Here is a 21,031-nt window from a genome sequence, read left to right on the forward strand (position 1 = left end):
GAAAGTTTTTTTAGTTTTATTATTTAAAAATAAATGTAATTCTTAGCAATTGTTACATGTATTCTATAAGAATTATTGTAATTTTTGTTTTAATTCTTCAATTGATGGTTCGAGAATTTTGTTATTCTACAAGAAATTTTTAAAGTCATGATCAAGAAATACGTTCATGATGAGATTTAAAAACCTTTAAACTATGAAGATCGATTAGATCTTGAACAAGTAAGTAAATATAAAACTGTAAGAACACGAAAATAAGAACGAGACAAGAGTGAATCAAACGTGTCGAATGATTAAACAAAATCCTCAGAAGAGCTCGATTAGGAACATCAACTGTAGAGGATTGGTAGGTTACAAGAACGATTAAAGAAACCTGTAAATGCTATCGTTATGCTCTAGATGAATCGCTAAAATCGTTAACCTAATATGCATGCAAGCATATACTTTTATATTAAACGTAATGGGCTCACGGTTGGACAGGCCCAAACCGGAATACAAAATAAATAAACTATCGAGCCCAACGACGCAACACTTCAAAATAATCTTCAGCCCAACAATCTCCCCCTTTGCGTCAATTGGAGCGAGATCTTCACTTGTTGCTTGGGCCAGCAACTGAAGCAGGTACCTTCTTCTTCACGGTGCTAAACAGACATTTGGTGAGAGAGAGAATTGTCTGTCTAAACCGGATGTACCATTGGATCATGTCGTTGAAGTACTTGATGTCATCAGCTGAATTCTCTTTACACCTTTTGATGATCGATAACACATGCTCCAGACAAGCAGTGGTGTAAAGGTGTTTGTCAGCTAAAGCAAAGAGACATTTCTGTCCTTCTGCTCTAGTGAACATAACCGAGTTGCGTCTCGGGTCGATCGTGCCCATTTGCATTTGGTTGAGATCACTGGCCGATCCCACAGGAGCTATCTTCGGTTTCTTCTTGAAGACTGTGGCGACCTCCTGATCCATAATGGCAACCTCCATGATATAACAGACTAACATCCTTTTGATATGGTCTATAATAGGACTATATTCGGCTTCATCAGTCAAAAGGATATTATGCAAGACAATCCAATCATGAGGATTTAGGTTCGGTAGATCTGCCAGGGAGATAAGATGAGCAGTTCTTGTAGATCCCCGAATCAACTTGAACCGAACGTTTATAAAACGACCTTCGGTGTAAGGCTTCAGTACCCGAACGTTTACAATCTTCTGGGCGCTCCAAGTAAGGTATTGAGGACGAGCAGCCGCCAGATAGAAGTCAATGAGCTCCCTGTCAAGCTCAGCGTTCGGATGAGGGACTTCAAAGATGTTTGAGAAGGCGTGGAAGATAAACGCCTTTCGAGTCAGCGGCATGTCGAACTGCGAGTCGACAGTATTATTGCAGTCGAACGAGATAACCGGATCGAGCCATAAGATGCTGGGAGTATCTATGGCCTCTTTAATCAAGCGCTCCCTGGTCCAGGCAGGGAAGAGAGTCTTCCTGCTCTCAAGGAGATCGTGGGCTTCCTTTTGCTTGCGTTCGGCTTCTTCAGCCTCTCGCGCCACACGACTAGCATCATCGTCAGCATTGCGACTGTTCTTTCGTTTCAACATGTCAGCAATGGTCTCCTTGTCTTCATCTTCATCTTCTTCCTCAGCTATGTTTTTGCCTTTGTTCTTCACACCCGAACCCGAAGCTTGACCAGTCGGAGGTGGTTCGGTTGTGTGAGTAGCTTTGGAGGAAGGAGGTGGTTTCGATCCGTTCTTCTTCTCATCTCCCCCTTGTTTCGGAATGGACACGAAACTAGGAAGGCCTTCTATTTTGCTGAGAAGGTCCATGGCCGGAGAGAGATTTTCAGCAAGGTTTCGCCTCACTGAATGGTTGAGAATAGGATCGTGTGCTTCAAGGATGTTTGATAAGGCAGCGTGTACATCCGAAACACATGTCTTGATGACCTCCCTTTCGGATCGAAGAGCTTCCAGCTGTTGTTGAGAATTGGATAGCTGAGTGCTCTTGACCTTTAGGGCGGTTGTTTTGCTCGCCAGAACGTCCATCAAAGAATTCTCGGCTGCGAGATCCTCCTGTAGCTTAGCGAGGCGCGCATCGATGGAGGCACGAAGAGCCGAGTTGTCGTCGCTTATGTTTTGGCGAAGGGTAGCGAACGAAGTCAACTCCGTGGAGACGAACTTGGCCAATTGCTGAACAATCGGTTCCAAAGTTGTCTTTGTGGCGTCGGCGCTTTCCTGTAAGGACTTCAACAGGATGGAAGCGTCGGAGAATAGTTTATCGACTTTTTCGGTCGCCGCCTCACAGGCTCTGATTGAGGCGTCAATAGCAGTAGTTGCTGAGGCCACCGAATCATGTTGAGCCCGGGAGAAGGCATCAACAATTTTCTGAAGCGCAGCTTCAGAGAGAGAGGACTGCTGGTTGGAAGAGGAGGCGAGAAGTAGGTCAACCTTCTCGTGGAGCTCCTTTAGATGCTTCTTTGTCACTGGAGTATCATCCTCCTCGTCACTCAGAACCTGAAACGGACTATAGTAGACCGAATCAAAGTTCATGTGTTCACCGCCAAGGTAAGGGTTGTCTCCATCAGAGGCATTTTCTGGAGATGGAGGGGGTGGTGAAGCTGGGGGTGTTGTGGTTTTGGTAGATTCAGGTTGAGTGGGTGTGGGGTTAAATTTGGGTGGTGGTTGAGTATGGGTAGGTTCGGTTGTATGGGTTTCGGTTTGTGGTGGTTCGGTTACAGGAGGGGTTTCGGTTACTGGTGGTGTTTCGGTGGCAGTTGTGAAAATGGGTGGTGGTATAGGGAAAGATGTTGGTGGAATAGTGGGGTTTATGGTTGGAATGGAAGTATGAATGGTTGGAGGAGGTGAAGGAACTGGTGAATTGTGAAGTTCCATCTCTGGGGTAGGTGATCGAGGTGGTGTGTTGCCTCGTTGAGGGGATTCGTCTCCTTGAGAGCCGTCAGAACCCGAACTCTCGCCCTCAGAATCACTTGAAGAAGAGGGAATAACAAGCTTGTGCTTCGGTTGTGTCTTCCTCCTCTTCGGCTGTGGGGACTGTGCAGCCTTTGTCTGTTTCCTCTTCTTGGGAGAAGGACCCTTAGGAGCTTTGGGTGCTTGCTTCCCTTTTTCAGCCTTTTTGCCCCTGTTCACCGGTTTGTCTGCATCGTGAATAGACCTGAGCATATCCGGTGTAAGCTCCCTAGGACCAGTTGGCCTGAATTCCTTGATCGTCCGAATCAACCTGCTTTCAGAGGGCACGTCTCCATACATTGTTTCCGGAATGGATCCAATGAAAGAGAATTTAGATGCATCTGAGATGATGATCTTCTTGGTATGAAACGTACCAACAGAAGACATCGATGCACCGGCAGCAGTGGGAATGTCAAACTTGTCCATCGCCCACTTTGTAATCAAAATCCAGAACCGGGCCAACGACACCTCAGAGTGTCGTGATGATGAAGAAAGGCTCTGGATGAGCTGTTGCCATAGGACCAACCCATAGTCCAGGTTAATCCCGTTGTAGACCGCGTACATGATCGACAGGAAGAGGCGACTGGCACCGTCGGATCCTGAGCTCCGTTCCGACAAGCCCTTGAAGAGGACTGTAAATAAGCCGTTCCACTGTGGCGGCAGGCAGGACTTTTTGAACTTAGCGACAGAGGTGAGGATCTCCGTGTACCCCATGTTGTAAAACATGTTATACAGATGCCTAACCGGAATCGTCTCCGGATTAATTCTTGATGGGTCAACAGCAAACCCAAGCATGGTGCAGAAACGTTGGCGAGAAACTGATGTCTTGTGGTCTGCAATTTCGAAGAACACCCGTTCGACTGCCTTGTCGTAATAAGCAGTCGCGTAAACCTGCGATAGGGCTACAATTGGCACAGATTCGATTCTTGAGAGAGCTGGAGCGAGTTGCGAGTACTTCAAGCACTCAATAATCGGCGACATGTAGGAATCGTACGCCAAAGGGTTGAGGTCAATCACCAGACATTGTTATGGACGGATGGGGAGGATTTGTGAAGTAGCATGGACGGAAGAGGATTCAACCATTGTTGAAGGTATGAAGAAGATGATGAACAGTGAAGCTGTTTGGGAGTATGTGTTCTTTGGAAATTTCGGAGGCAGTAAAGAGGTAAAAGGTGGTGTAGACGGCCTTTTATAGTGGGTGATAGGAGAGAGAAAAATCGTTTCAAATCTTCTATGGAAATACGAAAAGGTTTCCTGAGGGACAGATGGATGACAGTTGAGGCGTGCGATGATCACGTAGGAGAGAGAATGTCAGATTCCGAGGATCACGCCGCCCAACAAGCGCCGTTTTAGAGAGAAAACCGTTTCAATTCCTCACGCGCCTTTAATTGCCAGAGTGATGACGCTTGGATTTTGCACACGCGTCCACAATGTCAGTAAAAGCATGGCCGTTTCAAATTCACACGCGCCCCCTTTTTACCGTCGTTTGAATTTCAATCCTTTTAACTCCCGCCGAGTCAGCAACCTTTCGTCTTATCCTTTTAAACGGCATCTTTTGAATTAAATGCCCACATGGATCGTTTTTGACCACAGCTCCATAATTAACCACCAAGTAATAATACAGCCTGTAAAATTTAGTAACGGAATTTTGGAAAATCAAAGATTTTCGTGCAAAGAGTGTAAAAGAAAAAGAAATAAAGCAACTCTTTTAAGGATATTCTGTGATGTCAATAATGACACGAAACTGACAATCCCGGGCACGAATCTCTTCCTTCAAGGTCAAGAGAGACCTTAAAGTGTTAGTGTGGATTCCCGTTGAATTACGATCAAACACTTATTAATAAATGTTGAAAGGCTTCTTTTAATTAGGCTAAATAAGGGTGGCTTTCGCTTTGATTCAACAATTCTATTCTTGAAGTAAGAAAGAAAGTGAGCAGAGTACTTGTGAGACCGGTGTAGCCTGTTGAACAAGTAGGTAGGAATTTATTTTAAATTGGCTTGGAAAATTATAAAATCTCAGGGAAAAAAATAAAAACTGGATCCCAAGGGAAGAAATGTTATGGTGTTTAACAATTTCATAGGAATCACACAAAAGAAAATTTGAGATTTCATTAGGGTACATTCGTCAATCCTTTGGTGAAAACTTGAGCAAATTAATTGTTCACCGTCAATCCATTAGGTGTTGAATTTGGGGTTTCACTCAGCTCGTAGTGACACGAAACTAAGATCATAAACACAGATGTTGTGTAACCATAAACCTCAGTGGTAATTTCTGAGAGTCTCAAGGGTTACGATGATGACACGAATGTAATGGAGAAGTAAAATGGAGATGGTGTAAGAAAACATAGTACCTCTGCTGCGAAAATAAGGACCAAGCAGGAAACTCTTAACTCATGTGAGAAGAGAGTGAGGTAGCTCACGATTAGAATAAATGTGTTAGCCTTATTGGGAAGACAAGGTTTGTGTATACCAGGTCATGAAGGCTATTATTCAAAATCTTATGAGGCTTGGGACACATACAGCAGCATGCTTCTAGGGACACTTAAGTAATTCATCAATTATACCCCCATAAACGAATGAACATACAAAAAAAAAATAAAAAAAAATATTTTTGGAGTTTTTGAGATTTATTAAAGAAATAAATAAAAATAAATAAAAAAAATAAAAAGAATAAAAAAAAATAAGTAAGAAAAAAAATAAGACTTAAAAAAAAAACTTTGGAAAAAATATGAAAAACCGAACCCGAACGTTCGGTTGGGAAAAAGTTGAAAAAGCGAACTCGAGCGTTCGGTTGGTTTCGGTTCCAGAAAATTTTGAAAAACCGAACCCGAGCGTTCGGTTGGTTTCGGTTCCAGAAAATTTTGAAAAACCGAACCCGAACCTTCGGTTGGTTTCGGTTCAGGAAAATTTTGAAAAACCGAACCCGAACCTTCGGTTGGTTTCGGTTCAACAAAATTTTGAAAAACCGAACCCGAACCTTCGGTAGGTTTCGATTTTGGAAAATTTTGAGAAACCAAGAAATTTAGACATGCAATTGGAATATACTTTTAACACAAAGAAAAACAAAATTGTACAAGAAATATACAACAGAGAAAAAGTACCTTTGAAGTGATGAGCGAGTCAGATGGTTTAACCGAACCCGAACGTTCGGTTGGTTTCGCTTCTTACGTTTGAGGTGGAGAGGTAGTGTGAGGTACTGACTCTGATTCCATCATACCTAGCCCTTGCAATATTTTATTGAATGATGCTTCAGGAAGAGCTTTGGTAAAGACGTCAGCCAGTTGATCAGTGGTTCTTACGAAGTGAACTTCGACGTTTCCATCTTCCACATGATCTTTGATGAAGTGATACCTCAGTGCTATGTGTTTGGTTTTAGAGTGTTGCACTTGGTTATGACAGATCCTAATTGCACTTTCAGAGTCACAATATAGTGGGATCTTCTTCATATTGAGTCCATAGTCTCGAAGTTGACTTTGGATCCAAATCACTTGTGATGTGCAGGATGCAGCGGCAATGTATTCCGCTTCGGCAGTAGACAACGACACACACGTTTGTTTCTTGGATTGCCAGCTGACCAACTTCCCGTCAAGGAATTGACAGCCACCAGTTGTGCTTTTTCTGTCGAGTCCACATCCTCCAAGGTCAGCATCAGAATAGGCTTGAACGAAGAAGCCTGAGTTGGATGGATACCATAGACCTAAGGAGGTGGTTCGCTTGAGATAGCGTAAGATGTTCTTCACTGCAAGCATGTGAGGTTCGCGTGAGTTTGCCTGAAATCGAGCACAATAACACACAGAAAACATGATATCAGGCCTGCTAGCAGTAAGATACATTAGTGAGCCTATCATTTGACGATAGAGCGTGATATCGACAGCAGGTTTGTCTAGAGATGGGGTACGCTTGGTGCCGAATGCCATTGGGACTTTGACTTTTGAGTCTCCCATCATGCCAAACTTTGCTAGGAGAGTCTTCGTGTAAGCTTCCTGATTGATAAAGATGCCTTCGGGTCCCTGTATAATATTTAAACCAAGGAAAAAGTTAATAAAACCCATTGAGCTCATTTCAAATTTAGTCTCCATCAACTTTCTGAATTCAGCTGTTAAGCTGGGATTCGTGGAGCCAAAGATGATGTCATCGACATAAATTTGAACTATCATAAGGTGGTTACCTTCCTTTTTGCGAAAGAAGGTTGGGTCAACCGAACCTTGTTTGAATTTAGACATCTTTAAAAATTTAGTTAGCGTTTCATACCAGGCTCTCGGAGCTTGTTTGAGGCCGTACACAGCTTTATCCAGAATATAGCAATGGTTTGGATACTTTTCGTTCACGAACCCAGGAGGTTGCTCCACTTATACAGTTTCTTCGAGTTCTCCATTGAGAAATGCACACTTGACGTCCATTTGGAAAACTTCAAAGTTTTTGTGAGCAGCATAAGCCAGAAATATTCTAACAGATTCTAGCCTAGCTACCGGAGCAAAAGTCTCTTCATAGTCTATCCCTTCCTCTTGACAGTATCCCTTTACCACCAGACGATCCTTGTTCCTTATAACGTTACCTTCCTTGTCCATTTTGTTCCTAAAAACCCATTTGAGACCAACAACCGAAGCATCTGGAGGAGTTGGAATGAGGCGCCAGACTTTGTTCCTTTCAAATTCGTTCAGTTCGTCTTGCATTGCTTGAACCCAATCAGAGTGATCGAGGGCAGTGTTAACTGTCTTCGATTCAAATTTTGATACGAATGAGTTAAACATACAAAACTCAACCTTTGAAAATAAGGATGTCTGTTTTGCCTTCAGTTGTGATCGGGTCAGAACCTTTTCAGATACATCACCAACTACTTGAGAGATAGGATGATCTCTGGTCTATTTGGTAAGAGGAGGGTAATTCGGATCAAAGGTTGGGTCTAGTTCAGCATTGATCATTTCTTCTAGCTCAGATTGGCTATCATAATCAAGCGTCATATCATCATGCTCCCCCTCGATTGATGAGCTCTGAGAAACTTGAGGTTCAGGGGTTTCTTGTGGTGCTAAGCTTTCAGGCGTTGAAGCACCTTCGGTTGGAGAAGCACTTTCGGTTGGAGAAGCACCTTCGGTTGCAGTGGTAGAACTTGGCTCCCCCTCAACATGTGAGCCTGGCTCCCCCTCGACATGTGAGCTGGGCTTCCCCTCGACAGAAGCATCGTTGAATGGAGGTTCATTAGAAGTCGATCCTCCTTCACTCATTCTCCTTGCAGCTTCATCGACAATCTGCTTCATGTGATCAACCTTGTTGTCTGCTGCACCTGCTTCTGAGAGAGAAGCTTTCTCTGGTTCATCAAAGATCTCCAGAAATTTTTCGTAGAGATTAGCGATCGAGACTGTGACTTGGCCAGTTTGAGGAAAGATTTCCCCAGCGGTGTTTTCTTTGGCCTGTAGCTTTTTGACGTAGCTATCGTCAAAGGTCACATAGTATGTCTCTTCAATTCTTCTTGAACGATTGTTTAGGACCCTGTATGCCTTGGATGTGAGAGAGTAGCCCAGAAAGATTCCCTCGTCGGCTTTGACATCGAACTTGTTGCGGTGTTCTTTAGAGTTAAAGATGAAACACCGTGAGCCGAACACGTGGAAAAATTTCACATTAGGCTTTCGGTTGTTTAGAATCTCATAAGGTGTGAGCGTGAATCGCTTGTTGAGATAAGACCTGTTTTGTGTAAAACAAGCAGCAGAAATAGCATCAGCCCAAAAATAAAGAGGTAAGGAAGCAAAACTTAGCATAGTTCGGGCAGCTTCACACAAAGATCGGTTTCGTCTTTCGACTATTCCGTTCTGTTGAGGTGTGTAGGGAGCTGAGAAGTTGTGACTTATTCCCTTTTCTGCTAGAAACTCTTCAAACTCCTTGTTCTTGAATTCCAGACCATTGTCGCTCCTAATGTTGCGAACGACCTTCTTCAGCTGTACTTCAATCTGCTTGATGAACATTTTCAGCTTATGAGTCGCTCCAGATTTGAGCTTTAGAAAGAACACCCATGTAAATCATGAAAAGTCATCAACAATAACAAGAATATACTTGCTACCACCGATGCTTTCGATAGATGAAGGACCACACAAATCGATATGAAGTAATTCGAGTGGTTCACCAACTTTTGTGTTGATTACAGATGGATGACTTTGACGACTCTGCTTCCCCATTTCGCATGCAGCACACAAATGATCTCTGTCGAACTTGAGCAATGGAAGGCCCCTAACATGACCTCCTGTGACAAGTCGGTTGATATCTTTAAAGTTGAGATGAGAGAGTCTTCGGTGCCACAACCAGCTTTCGTCAGATTGAGCTTTTGATAATAAGCATATAGCTGGGTTTCCTTTGATGGGTTTCATGTTTAGAGGAAACATTTCACCCTTTCGCTCCGACTTGAGAATCACCTTCTTTGTTTTCTTCTCAATAATTTCAGAACCTTCATCATCGAATGAGACTTTGAGCCCTGTACCTCCAACAAGCTGAGATACACTAATGAGGTTGTGTTGGAGTCCTTCCACATAAGCCACCTTCCTTATAGTAAAGTCTCCATTTGTTATCATTCCGTATCCCTTTATGGTGCCGAAAGAATTATTGCCAAACTTGACATTTCCACCATTTGCAAGAGACCTGTATTCCCTGAGCTCCTCTTTCCTTCCTGTCATGTGACGCGAGCAGCCACTATCGATGTACCATTCTTCGTCAAACTGCTCGTCACTTATAACCTGCAAAAATTAAGCAGATTTAGGAACCCAAAGTTTCTTGGGTCCACGTGAGCTTTTCATGGGAACAGGAACAGCAAGAGAGATGTCAACAAGATATGTTCGTTTTATGAGAGTTGTTTCATCTTTCTTTTTAATAGTAAAAACTTTTATCTTATTAGGATTGGGTGCGTTCGGCTTGGACTCTGGTTTGGATTCATTGATCTTCTGTTTGCCCTTTTGTTCAGCTGATGAATGAGATGTTTGAGAACGAACAGAATTAGCTTTAGAGCAAGATGGAGATGAATTAGTGGAAGTAGAAGAATTAGAAGAACTAGAAGGAGTGGGTTTGGATTGAGAGGACTTCTTGGCTGGAGACTCTAGGTGACCCTTTTGCTTTTGATCATTGGAGGGACTGACCTTAGAGTTTTGTTTTCTTTTAACTTCAGAACTGAACCTTTGCGTTCGGTTGGAATTGTTCTTTGAACCGAACCTTTGCTTTCGGTTGAAGTCATTTTCAGAACCGAACCTTTGGTTTCGGTTGGAATTCTCTTGTGGACCGAACCTTGGCTTTCGGTTATTGTTGCTCTCAGGCTTTCCTACAGGATTGTTTTCATACTTCAGATTCTTGTCTTGATGTGAGAAGTATGCATTCTGGGATTGCCAGAATTGTCTCCTTTCAGAGAGATTCTTCCTGTATCTTTGGTTCCTCTCACGCTTCTTGTTCCTCATCTGCTTTGGTTGATGATGAATATTTGCCTTCATTTTCGGTTTTTCCTTGGCTGGTTCCTTTTGAACTGAAGGAGTTTTACTTTGAGCTGAGGGAGTAGAGGGAATGTCTGAAGGAGTTTCACTTTGAGCTGAGGGAGTAGAGGAAACGTCTTCTTTTGCCGAACTTTCATCCTCCTGGGGAATGTCTTTCGTACCACTGGTGCTTGGCTCATCGAAATTATCCGGCTTATTCAAGGGTTCAGGTATGTATCTGCCTTTACTCATCCAGGAGGTTCTTTCAGATAAGCCCACTGCTTCGTTTGCATTATCTATAGGAGCAGACCAGAAGTACTCATCACAGCCATCAGCATTGTCTTCGTTTACAATAGCTGTGAGTTCGGCCGTCTGATGTTCGGTTACTCCAGTGACCTTGTATACTTGGTTTGGAGTGGTCCTGACCTTCTGATACACAACTGCTTTTTCTGTTAAGATCGGGGACTTTTGTTGGGACAATCGGGCGAACTCCACTGAATTTTCAGAAATAAGATTCTTGTGGTTTTCAGGTTCGCTTTTAACAAATTCTGAGCAGTCAACCGTGTCCTCTACAGAAATTTCACTCATGTTGTCGTCTTCGTTAAGCTCAGATGCATTTTCAACATCAATTTTGTTTTCTGAGCTTACGTTGGCGTTTAAAGAGTAAAATTTTTGTATGGTTTCGGTTCTCAGTTTAAGTTTATCATTTTCATCCAAAAGATTTTTAAGCATGTCTTTGTGGTCCTTGGATTTAATGAAGGATTCAATTTTGTCCAGTCCATACATGTAGGTTGGATTGACATCATCAGACGATATCACACTCTCACAATTATAGGCTTCAGCATCGATTTCATCCTCCTTAAACTCAAGGAAGGGCAAAATCATGCGATGGATCTTTTGGCCTATTTCACAGTCCAAGTGAAGCTGAGTAATATTAGAATATAGACGTTTTGCAATTAAACAAAAAACATTTCGCTGTTTTAACAACTTCAAATTGTCTCTTTGTAAATAAATGTTTTCGTCTTTTATTTTAACTAATTCAGACTCCTTCAACTCGATCCACATCCGCCGCTCCTCACTCTTCGACGACACCCTGCTTAATTGATCAGTTAGGTTAGAATTGGTGACTCGAGTTTGAGTTAAGCTACTATCTAGATGAGAAATTCTTGTATTAACATTTTTAAGTTCTTTCTCATATGAGGATTGTGGCACTTTAAATGAAACAAAAACCGATTGTACCTTCTTTATCAGTTCATCAAGCTCATTGAACTGCTGGCTGAGTGGTTTGGCCGTAAAGCACATGTCCTCCTGCACCTTCGGTTCATTGCTTCCACTATCGGTGTTGTATCCCCTCATTTGAGATACATCAGACACCATGAAGCATCTTCCTCCACTGCTCTCCTCCCTTGCCACATAAGCCTTTCCATGAGTAGGCTTCCTCACTTCATCGTCTTCTGAGTCGGTAGACCAAACTTCCGTGCTACCGAACTCGTCATCATTAACCGAACGCTGCACAATAAGAGCATTAATAGAAGGGTTAGCGGTAGACTTCTTCTTTCTCAACTCATCCAGCCTCTTCTGCAACACAACTTCCTCATCCTTTCCATCATCCTTTTCAGCCATCTTCTTAAGGACACAATCCTTAGCATAGTGGTTTTTCCCACCACAGTAGTAACAGCTTAGTCCGGAATCGCCATCCACCTTCGGTTCCTTCTTGGGCTCCTCAACCTTTGGCTCATTGTTCACCTTTTCAGAGCTGTAACTCCCCTGCCAGTTTCGGTTTTTATTGCTGGGGAATCTCTTCTTTATGAACCTCTTGGGATTGGACACCATCATGGCATAATCCTCAGACGTGAGGTCATACTCCTCCAAGTTGAGGTCTTCATCCTCCATCACAGCTTTACTTTTTGATAGGAGGGCCAACGAACCAAGGCTCGAAACGACGTTCTTCTCTTGCATCACAATCTTCTCTTGGGACTTGAGAATACCCACCAGTTTCGCCAAAGAGTATGATTTAAACTGCTCATGGGCTTTGACTGTAGAAACCACTGCTCTCCATTCAGACCTCAGTCCATTTAAGAAAGTAACCTTCTGCTCGATAAGCTTCCTTTCAATATCGTGTTTGATCATCTTGCTGAGAAGATGATTGAAGCGATTGAACGTCTGGGTCACTGTTTCTTCGGCTCCTTGCCTGAATTCTCCAAACTCAGATAAGAGCGAGGTTTGGATAGAATGTTCAAGATCCTCGTCTGTAGAATACAGTTCGCGAAGTCTATCCCAAACTTCCTTTGCCATCGTGCATGAGCTGACCAACCTGAATGTGTCGGACTGAAGGGCAAATCTGATCAACCTTAACGCCTTGATATTGCACTGGAATTTGTCCTTTTCATCTTGTGCAATATCCTTCACATCCTTTAGCAGATCATTGTACTCCTTTTGTGTCTTAATAGTCCTGGACGTTGCAGAATGAGAAAACGGTCCATTAATGATGGCTTCCCATATGAGGTACCCATTATCCTCAGATCCAATCACGTAGTCTTCGAAGTGATGCGCCCATACTTCATAGTCATGGGTGTATAAGATTGGAATATTTGTCGTCGAACCGATGTTGTTGGAAATATTAATAGGATTTGATTGCGTCTCGTCCATTATGATCGAAAAAAAAACATGTTCAAAGATCAGACTTGTAATAAAGCAGATTAAGGCAAAACAATAAATATCAAGATACGTCAATAATGAGATGACGGCTCAATAAATATCGATAGTTGCGGAAAAACCCTAATTGAAACCTTTTCACAGAAAAGATGTGTATCGATTACACAGCCTCCTGCTCTGATACCAATTGATGAGATTTAAAAACCTTTAAACTATGAAGATCGATTAGATCTTGAACAAGTAAGTAAATATAAAACTGTAAGAACACGAAAATAAGAACGAGACAAGAGTGAATCAAACGTGTCGAATGATTAAACAAAATCCTCAGAAGAGCTCGATTAGGAACATCAACTGTAGAGGATTGGTAGGTTACAAGAACGATTAAAGAAACCTGTAAATGCTATCGTTATGCTCTAGATGAATCGCTAAAATCGTTAACCTAATATGCATGCAAGCATATACTTTTATATTAAACATAATGGGCTCACGGTTGGACAGGCCCAAACCGGAATACAAAATAAATAAACTATCGAGCCCAACGACGCAACACTTCAAAATAATCTTCAGCCCAACAGTTCAAGAATATTTTTATTATTTTATGGTTCAAGAATATTTTTTTTTTTGAACATACTCAAACATATACTGTCAGGATGTCCGAACTCAAAACATTATAATTTGTAAAATCGGATTTTTAAAATTAATAGAATCTTTGATCCCATAAAATATACAAATTTCCTTTATTAAATATATGTTGACCGACTAAAATACCATTCTAGTTAAATTAGATGATATTTTTTAATTATATTTAATTAAATAATATGTATTAATCACTTTATTAAAATAAGTAAAATGATTGGCCTACATTTATGTATACAATAACACAATAATTACTTTGAATAGAATAACCTAAGCCTATATATATATATATATATATATATATATATATATATATATATATATATATATATATAGGGAAGGGTTATTTGGAAAACAAAAAAAAACCCTAAAAATCATAAAAATGCATAAAAAATAACTTAGAGATCACAAAACTTTTTTTTTTTTGAAAAAATCGCAGCTTTTTATACAAAATCGTTGAAAAATATTTTGAAATTTTTATTTTATATTTTATTTACAAAAAAATGATTTTTTATTTTTTTTCAACAAATTTTAACAAAAACCTGCGATTTTTATAAAAAAAAAATTCAAAATTTTTTTTGTGATCTCTAAGTATTTTTTTATGCATTTTAATGATTTTTAGGGTGTTTTGTTTTCCATAGAACCTATATATATATATATATATATATATATATATATATATATATATATATATTAGGTATATATATGTGAAAGTTATGTACCTAATATTGGGTATAGAACCATAAAAAACTACATAGTTTTAACAAAATGCAATCAAATCTCTCTACCATCTTTCTTTTATTCTCTATTAGACTAGATGATAGGCTTTGTACATATTTTTATGGAGTTTTAAATATTTAATTTTGCAACACAAACCATGTATAAAAATACTCTATCAACTACCAATAAATCTTCATATTTAAATTTAATATGTAAAACTATAGTGAATGATTGAAATTGCTCATTAAAAACCCAATAAACTTCTTCCCATAGCACATAAAAAAGAACCATGCAAGTATATATATGGTAGGTGTCAAAGAAACTTATGAAGCCTACTAGAGGTCTAATATAAACAACACATTCCAAATACATAGATGTTGGAGATAAATTATGAAATCAGAAATAAAATAAACTTAAAAGCAATAGAAAGAAGCTAACAATGAAAAAAATTGTGTTTTTTAATCAAAATGAATTCAATTTGATGGTTCTATACCTATTACATACACGACAACTACATATTCACTTTTCCCTGTATATATATATATATATATATATATATATATATATATATATATATATATATATATATATATATATATATTGGGAGTGGTTCAAATGAGACCCAAAAAAGGTTAAGAACTCTAAGAAAATTCACTTAATAGTTATTAAACATGTGAATACTTATTAAATATGTAAAAACCTTTTTTTTTTTTTTTTTTTTTGTATTTTGTTAAAAGATGGGTAAAATCGTAATTTTTATAGTCTAATATTTTCATTGATATTTTAACACAATATGTATATAATACAGTTCGTTTGCAGTTTAATATAAAAAAATTCACAACTTAATACAATACATTCTACACTAATTCAAAGATTTAGAAAAGACAATATCAAACTCTACCACCACCACCAACTACCACACGCCGCCAACAACGACTTGTGCCAACGTTGCCACAATCTTTCCTTCTAAATTAGATCTGTATATAAAATCATACATTGAAAACTTAAATAATACATTCACAGTTTAATAAACTTATTAATTCACTCATTTAAAGTTTAATGGAAAACAAATATTAAAACTACTATATTCTTATATATTTATACAACACAAAGAATAAATATATTCACAAGAAAATTAATACAAAAATTTATATATAAATATATCATGTTTTAACACAAAATTATAACTATTCATATTTTAATACAGTCAATTCACAGTTTAATACACAAAATTCACAATTTAATATAATAAATTCACAATTTAATACAAAATTATACATTTAAAGCCATATTGTCAATGTAAAAATTACATTTATTTCTTAAATATTTGGAAGATAGTGCTTCTTTCAAATTTTAAATTATACAATATTCACAATTTAAATTTTACATATTTTATTTAAAATTAGAGAAAATCGAATATATGTACAATGTTTATTTATTTTCATATTTTTGAAGAAACTACAAAATTCATAAAAAGTTCACAGCTTAATATAGACAATTCACAGCTTAATACAGTCACTTCATAATTTAATATAAAAAATTCACAGCTTAATATAATAAGTTCACAGTTTAATAAACAAAACTTATATATTATCAACTTAAAACTTACATTTATACGTATATATTTAGCTTCGTTTTTGTGTATTAAATTGTAAATTTATTATACTAAGTTGTGAATAAAATTTACAGCTTAATACATAAAATTCACAGTTTAATACAATACATTCACAACTCATTTATAAGTATAATTTCATATTTCATCGTATTAAACAACCCATTCACAGTTTAATACACACATAATTATGGCATATTTTAGAAGCAAACATTAAAAAAAACATATATATGAATCATAAGGGATGATAACTTATCTGAAATCAATGAAGAAGATGAGAGAAATAGACTATATCCTTACTCTACCATCACCACCAACATCAACACCGCTAACTACCGTATTTTGCCAACATCGTTCCTTCATAAATCATATCTAGATAAAAAAAAATCAGAATTCATAGCTTAATTCAACATTTCAGATACTAGTTCATAGCTTAGTGAATAAAAAATTCATTCATAGCTTAATAATTTACATATTCACAAATTAACACATAAAAATATATATTCACAGCTTAATAACTTACTGAATTTCGTTGAGGCATTTCATCAAACACTTTATATGCACCACATACATCAGATCCATAATCAATAAAAAAACATCATATCTTGACAGAACAATAATAGCCTCATCATCTTTGACGTCAAGTGATGTTGTTTGGCTCTCCGGTGAGGTTTGAGAGTGGAGGTATGATGGTTCACCAGAGCAAAACAGAGAAAAAATGGAGGCAGTCGTAGATCTGGAGAAAAAAACGGTTTACCGGATCTTGAGATGAAAAACAACAAACATTTTTAAGAGATCTGAGATAAATAATACAAAATCAAATGTATAACCTGAAGAACACAAAACCAGACATCGTTGGAGCTCCTTCAATCTCGTTAGAAGTGGATGTTAGCCAAATCTAACATGAAATTGCACAAACACATCAGATCTGGTTAGATCTGATGCAAATAGACACGTTGATCTACTGGTGGAGGTGTTCCGCCTTCTGCAGTGGTGTCGGCGGTGGTGTTGCTGCCGACGATACGCCGGCGGTAGTTGGTGGTGGTGGAGATCATTGGGTTTGTGTTCTTCAAAAAATAATGGTAGAGTTTTAGAAAGAGTTTGAAATGTTATAACTTAGAGCTGATGGTAACAATGAAAAATATGTATGTTTTATAACATTAAGTTAAATTTACAAAAATAAGTTATAATGGTTCTTATGGTTCTTATTCTTTTTTGATTCTCATTTGAACCTTTACCTATATCTATAATACATTATAAAGGAAATCTCACTATTTCCAAAAATAGTTTCAATATAATAATATTATTTTTTTAAAACGTCCAAACGATTTAGTTCATGGTACAAGTAACAACCAATAAAATAATAATAAATTTATAACTTAACCCTATTTAGATGGAAAAGATAGACAAATATTCAATTTAAAATTATATTATGCAAAGTAATAAATACTTATGTAAAATAGCAAATAAAAAACATGTTCCATATATTGTGGAAAATTGGAAATGCTAGGCAACGATTCAAAATTTAAATTGAAGGTTATAACTCACACTTTTATTATTGAGGTTAATTAATACTTGGATAATAAGTTAAATTATGTCTATAAATATTGATTATAATCTTTATCTTCATTATACAAAATACACAAAAATACAAGTTAATTATTACTTATTAATATAGATTATAAATATAAAGTGAAAAAGAACGAAGATAAAGTTATTCATTGTTTTTTTAAGTTTAAAACTTTTACTTTCTAAAGAGTAAATTACATGAATGGTCGCTATTCTTTAGGGTAATTTGTGCATTTAATCCTTAATTTATTTTTTAACTTGAAAGATTTCTACTATTTGTTTTTGTTATGTACTTAGTCTCCGTCTTACCTAAAAATGCTATTTTACCCTTGATTTTTTAATTTATTTAAATAAACACTTCTAACCCCACCCCTCACCTTACCTTACCTACCCCATCATTTTTTTTTCTATTTAAATAATAATTTTTTTAGGTAAGACAGCGACTAAACACGTAACAAAAACAAAAAGTAGACACCAAACACGTAACAAAAACAAATAATATAGACCTTCAAAGTTAAAAAAATAAATTATGGATCAAACGCGTAAATTACCCCAAACCATAGGAACCATTCGTGTAAATTACTCATTTTAAATATAGTGGTAATAAGCATTATTATACATATATACACATCATTTATATCAAATCTGAAAATAAGAATTATTAAAAATAAAAAATAATTTCAATATGAAGAAAATAAAACTATGCATTTTAAATGAAATTTATTATTATTTTTATATTAGAAAATGTTTGACAAAACAAGAAAGAAAATATTAAATAAAAACAAATTCTTGACAATAAAAACCAAACATGTCTAATTTAAATCGACCGGAAACCAACTATTTTAATATATTGATTAACTAATAAATTATTAAATAAAAAGGTTCCATATTATAACTTAAAATGTATACCAGTATAAAAAGAAAATAAAAAAATATAGATAATATCAACAATTCTATAAAAAGGAATAGATGTGTAATTTGCTCTACATTTTTTACAAAGCTCTATAATATGGACGTATTTTGATTTTTAATAAGAAACTATCGACATACTTTATATCCAAAACAATAATATAATTTTATTTTAATAACAAAAAAATAATGCAGCCTATATGTTAAACGAAAACAACATACAAATTATTTTAAAACAAAAAAATGTACATTTATTTTGACGAAAGATAATAATAAACTTTTCTTTTTAACCAAACCATGCGCAAACATCGTCCACTTCATTGTGTTATTTATGGATTTTTAAATGTTACTATAGTTAAACAAATTGTCGCAAGAAATCTATTTATTGAAATTTTTAACTACTGTTTAGAAACTATTCACCGAAATAAAATTAATTGCCAAAACAAAGTTATTGCCATCCGTCGCATTGCGTGGGGTAGACGGCTAGTATATATATATATATATATATATATATATATATATATATATATATATATATATATATATATATATATATATTGATTGCAATAATTGTTTCACACTAGAAGACGAAGACCCATCTAACAAATCATATATAAAGATAGTTAATATTTCTACAACTAACAATAGTTTGGACTATCTATAAATAAATAATAATTTGATCTTCACATAACATCTGCACATCTAAATATATAAATATCTACACATGCTTAATGCATTGATAGATTAAAAATATGCGTCTCGTATTTAGAGCCGCCAAATTGGAATAGTACGTAATCTCTCCTAAAGAGTAAAAGTTTGTAGAAAAATGAAATAATGATAGATAGTCAGTAGGACAAGTGAGCCGATAACTTTTTTGCAAATCTTGGACTATAAAGAAGAAGCAAGGCCAGACCTACTGAAGAGAACTCCAGCATAACTTGTCTCTATAGGTTTGTAAATCTTTTTAATTTCTAACGAGCTTTAGGTTTTTGTAATTAATTCTTTCTATGTTTAGTTTACATAAATCTCACAATACTCTTTACATTTGCAGGTTAATCATATCTATGGGTGCAGGTGGTAGGATGTCAAATGATCCATTTGATGGTAAAAAGATCCTGGAACGTGTCCCAGTTGATCCACCGTTTTCATTAAGTGATTTAAAGAAAGCGATCCCTGCCCATTGCTTCAAGCGATCCGTCATCCGTTCATCTTACTATGTTGTTCACGATCTGATTGTTGCCTACGTTTTCTACTTCCTTGCGAATACATATATTCCTTTTCTTCCAGCTCCTTTGGCTTACTTAGCTTGGCCGGTTTATTGGTTCTGTCAAGCAAGCATCCTCACGGGCTTATGGGTCATCGGCCATGAATGCGGTCACCATGCCTTTAGCGAATACCAATGGATTGATGACACTGTCGGCTTCATCCTCCACTCAGCTCTCATGACACCTTATTTCTCATGGAAATATAGCCATCGAAATCACCATGCCAACACAAATTCTCTTGATAATGATGAAGTTTACATTCCTAAACGCAAGTCTAAAGTCAGGTGGTACTCAAAACTTCTTAACAACCCACCTGGTCGAGTGTTCACTTTGGTTTTTAGGTTCACCCTAGGATTTCCTTTATACCTCTTAACTAATATTTCTGGCAAGAAATACGGAAGGTTTGCCAACCACTTTGATCCCATGAGTCCAATTTTCACCGAGCGCGAGCGAATTCAGGTCCTGTTATCAGATCTTGGTCTTCTTGCCGTCTTTTATGCAATCAAGATTGCTGTAACAACAAAAGGAGCTGCTTGGGTAGCCTGTATATATGGAGTTCCAGTGATAGGAGTGCATGTGTTTTTCGTTATCATTACGTATTTGCACCACACCCATCTGTCTTTGCCCCATTATGATTCAAGTGAATGGAACTGGATCAGGGGGGCGTTGTCAACAATTGACAGGGACTTCGGATTCCTGAATAGGGTTTTCCATGACGTTACACACACTCACGTATTGCATCATCTGATTTCGTACATTCCACATTATCATGCAAAGGAGGCAAGGGATGCTATCATTCCAGTTTTGGGTGAGTACTATAAGATCGATAGGACTCCAATCTTTAAAGCAATGTGGAGAGAGGCTAAAGAATGCATCTATATCGAGCCTGATGAAAATAACAAACACACAGGTGTATTTTGGTACCATAAAATGTAACCGATTGCTGATATCATTTTACTTTCTAAATTACTATATGTACCGTATGTTTGGAACACATTCCAATTATCTATGTCCAAGGACCGATTGTATAATAAAATAAGTTCATAGTTTTCTATTTATATCCAAAGGTTTGATTAAATGATTAATCAAAAATTTTAAAATGATCCCAATCGCTTTCACCTACATTCGCATATCGATCCCGGTCTTATATTTTAGACTATACAAGTTAAATATTGTTACAAGAGAAATTAAATATCTTTTGTTCCTATAAATCATCTTATCAAATTGTAGTGACATGTATAACATTTAATGTTTATTTAATGATATTTTAATATAT

At 37.1% G+C, this 21,031-nt stretch overlaps 1 pseudogene; it reads left to right on the top strand.

Moving 5' to 3' along the window:
- The first annotated feature begins 19,243 nt into the window (after positions 1 to 19,243).
- Positions 19,244 to 20,813, top strand: LOC145072443 (delta(12) fatty acid desaturase DES8.11 pseudogene; annotated as a pseudogene).
- The last annotated feature ends 218 nt before the right edge of the window (positions 20,814 to 21,031 follow it).

Source organism: Lactuca serriola, chromosome 9, assembly GCF_051521515.1.
Source record: "Lactuca serriola cultivar US96UC23 chromosome 9, Lser_US96UC23_V15, whole genome shotgun sequence".
NCBI lineage: Eukaryota > Viridiplantae > Streptophyta > Magnoliopsida > Asterales > Asteraceae > Lactuca > Lactuca serriola.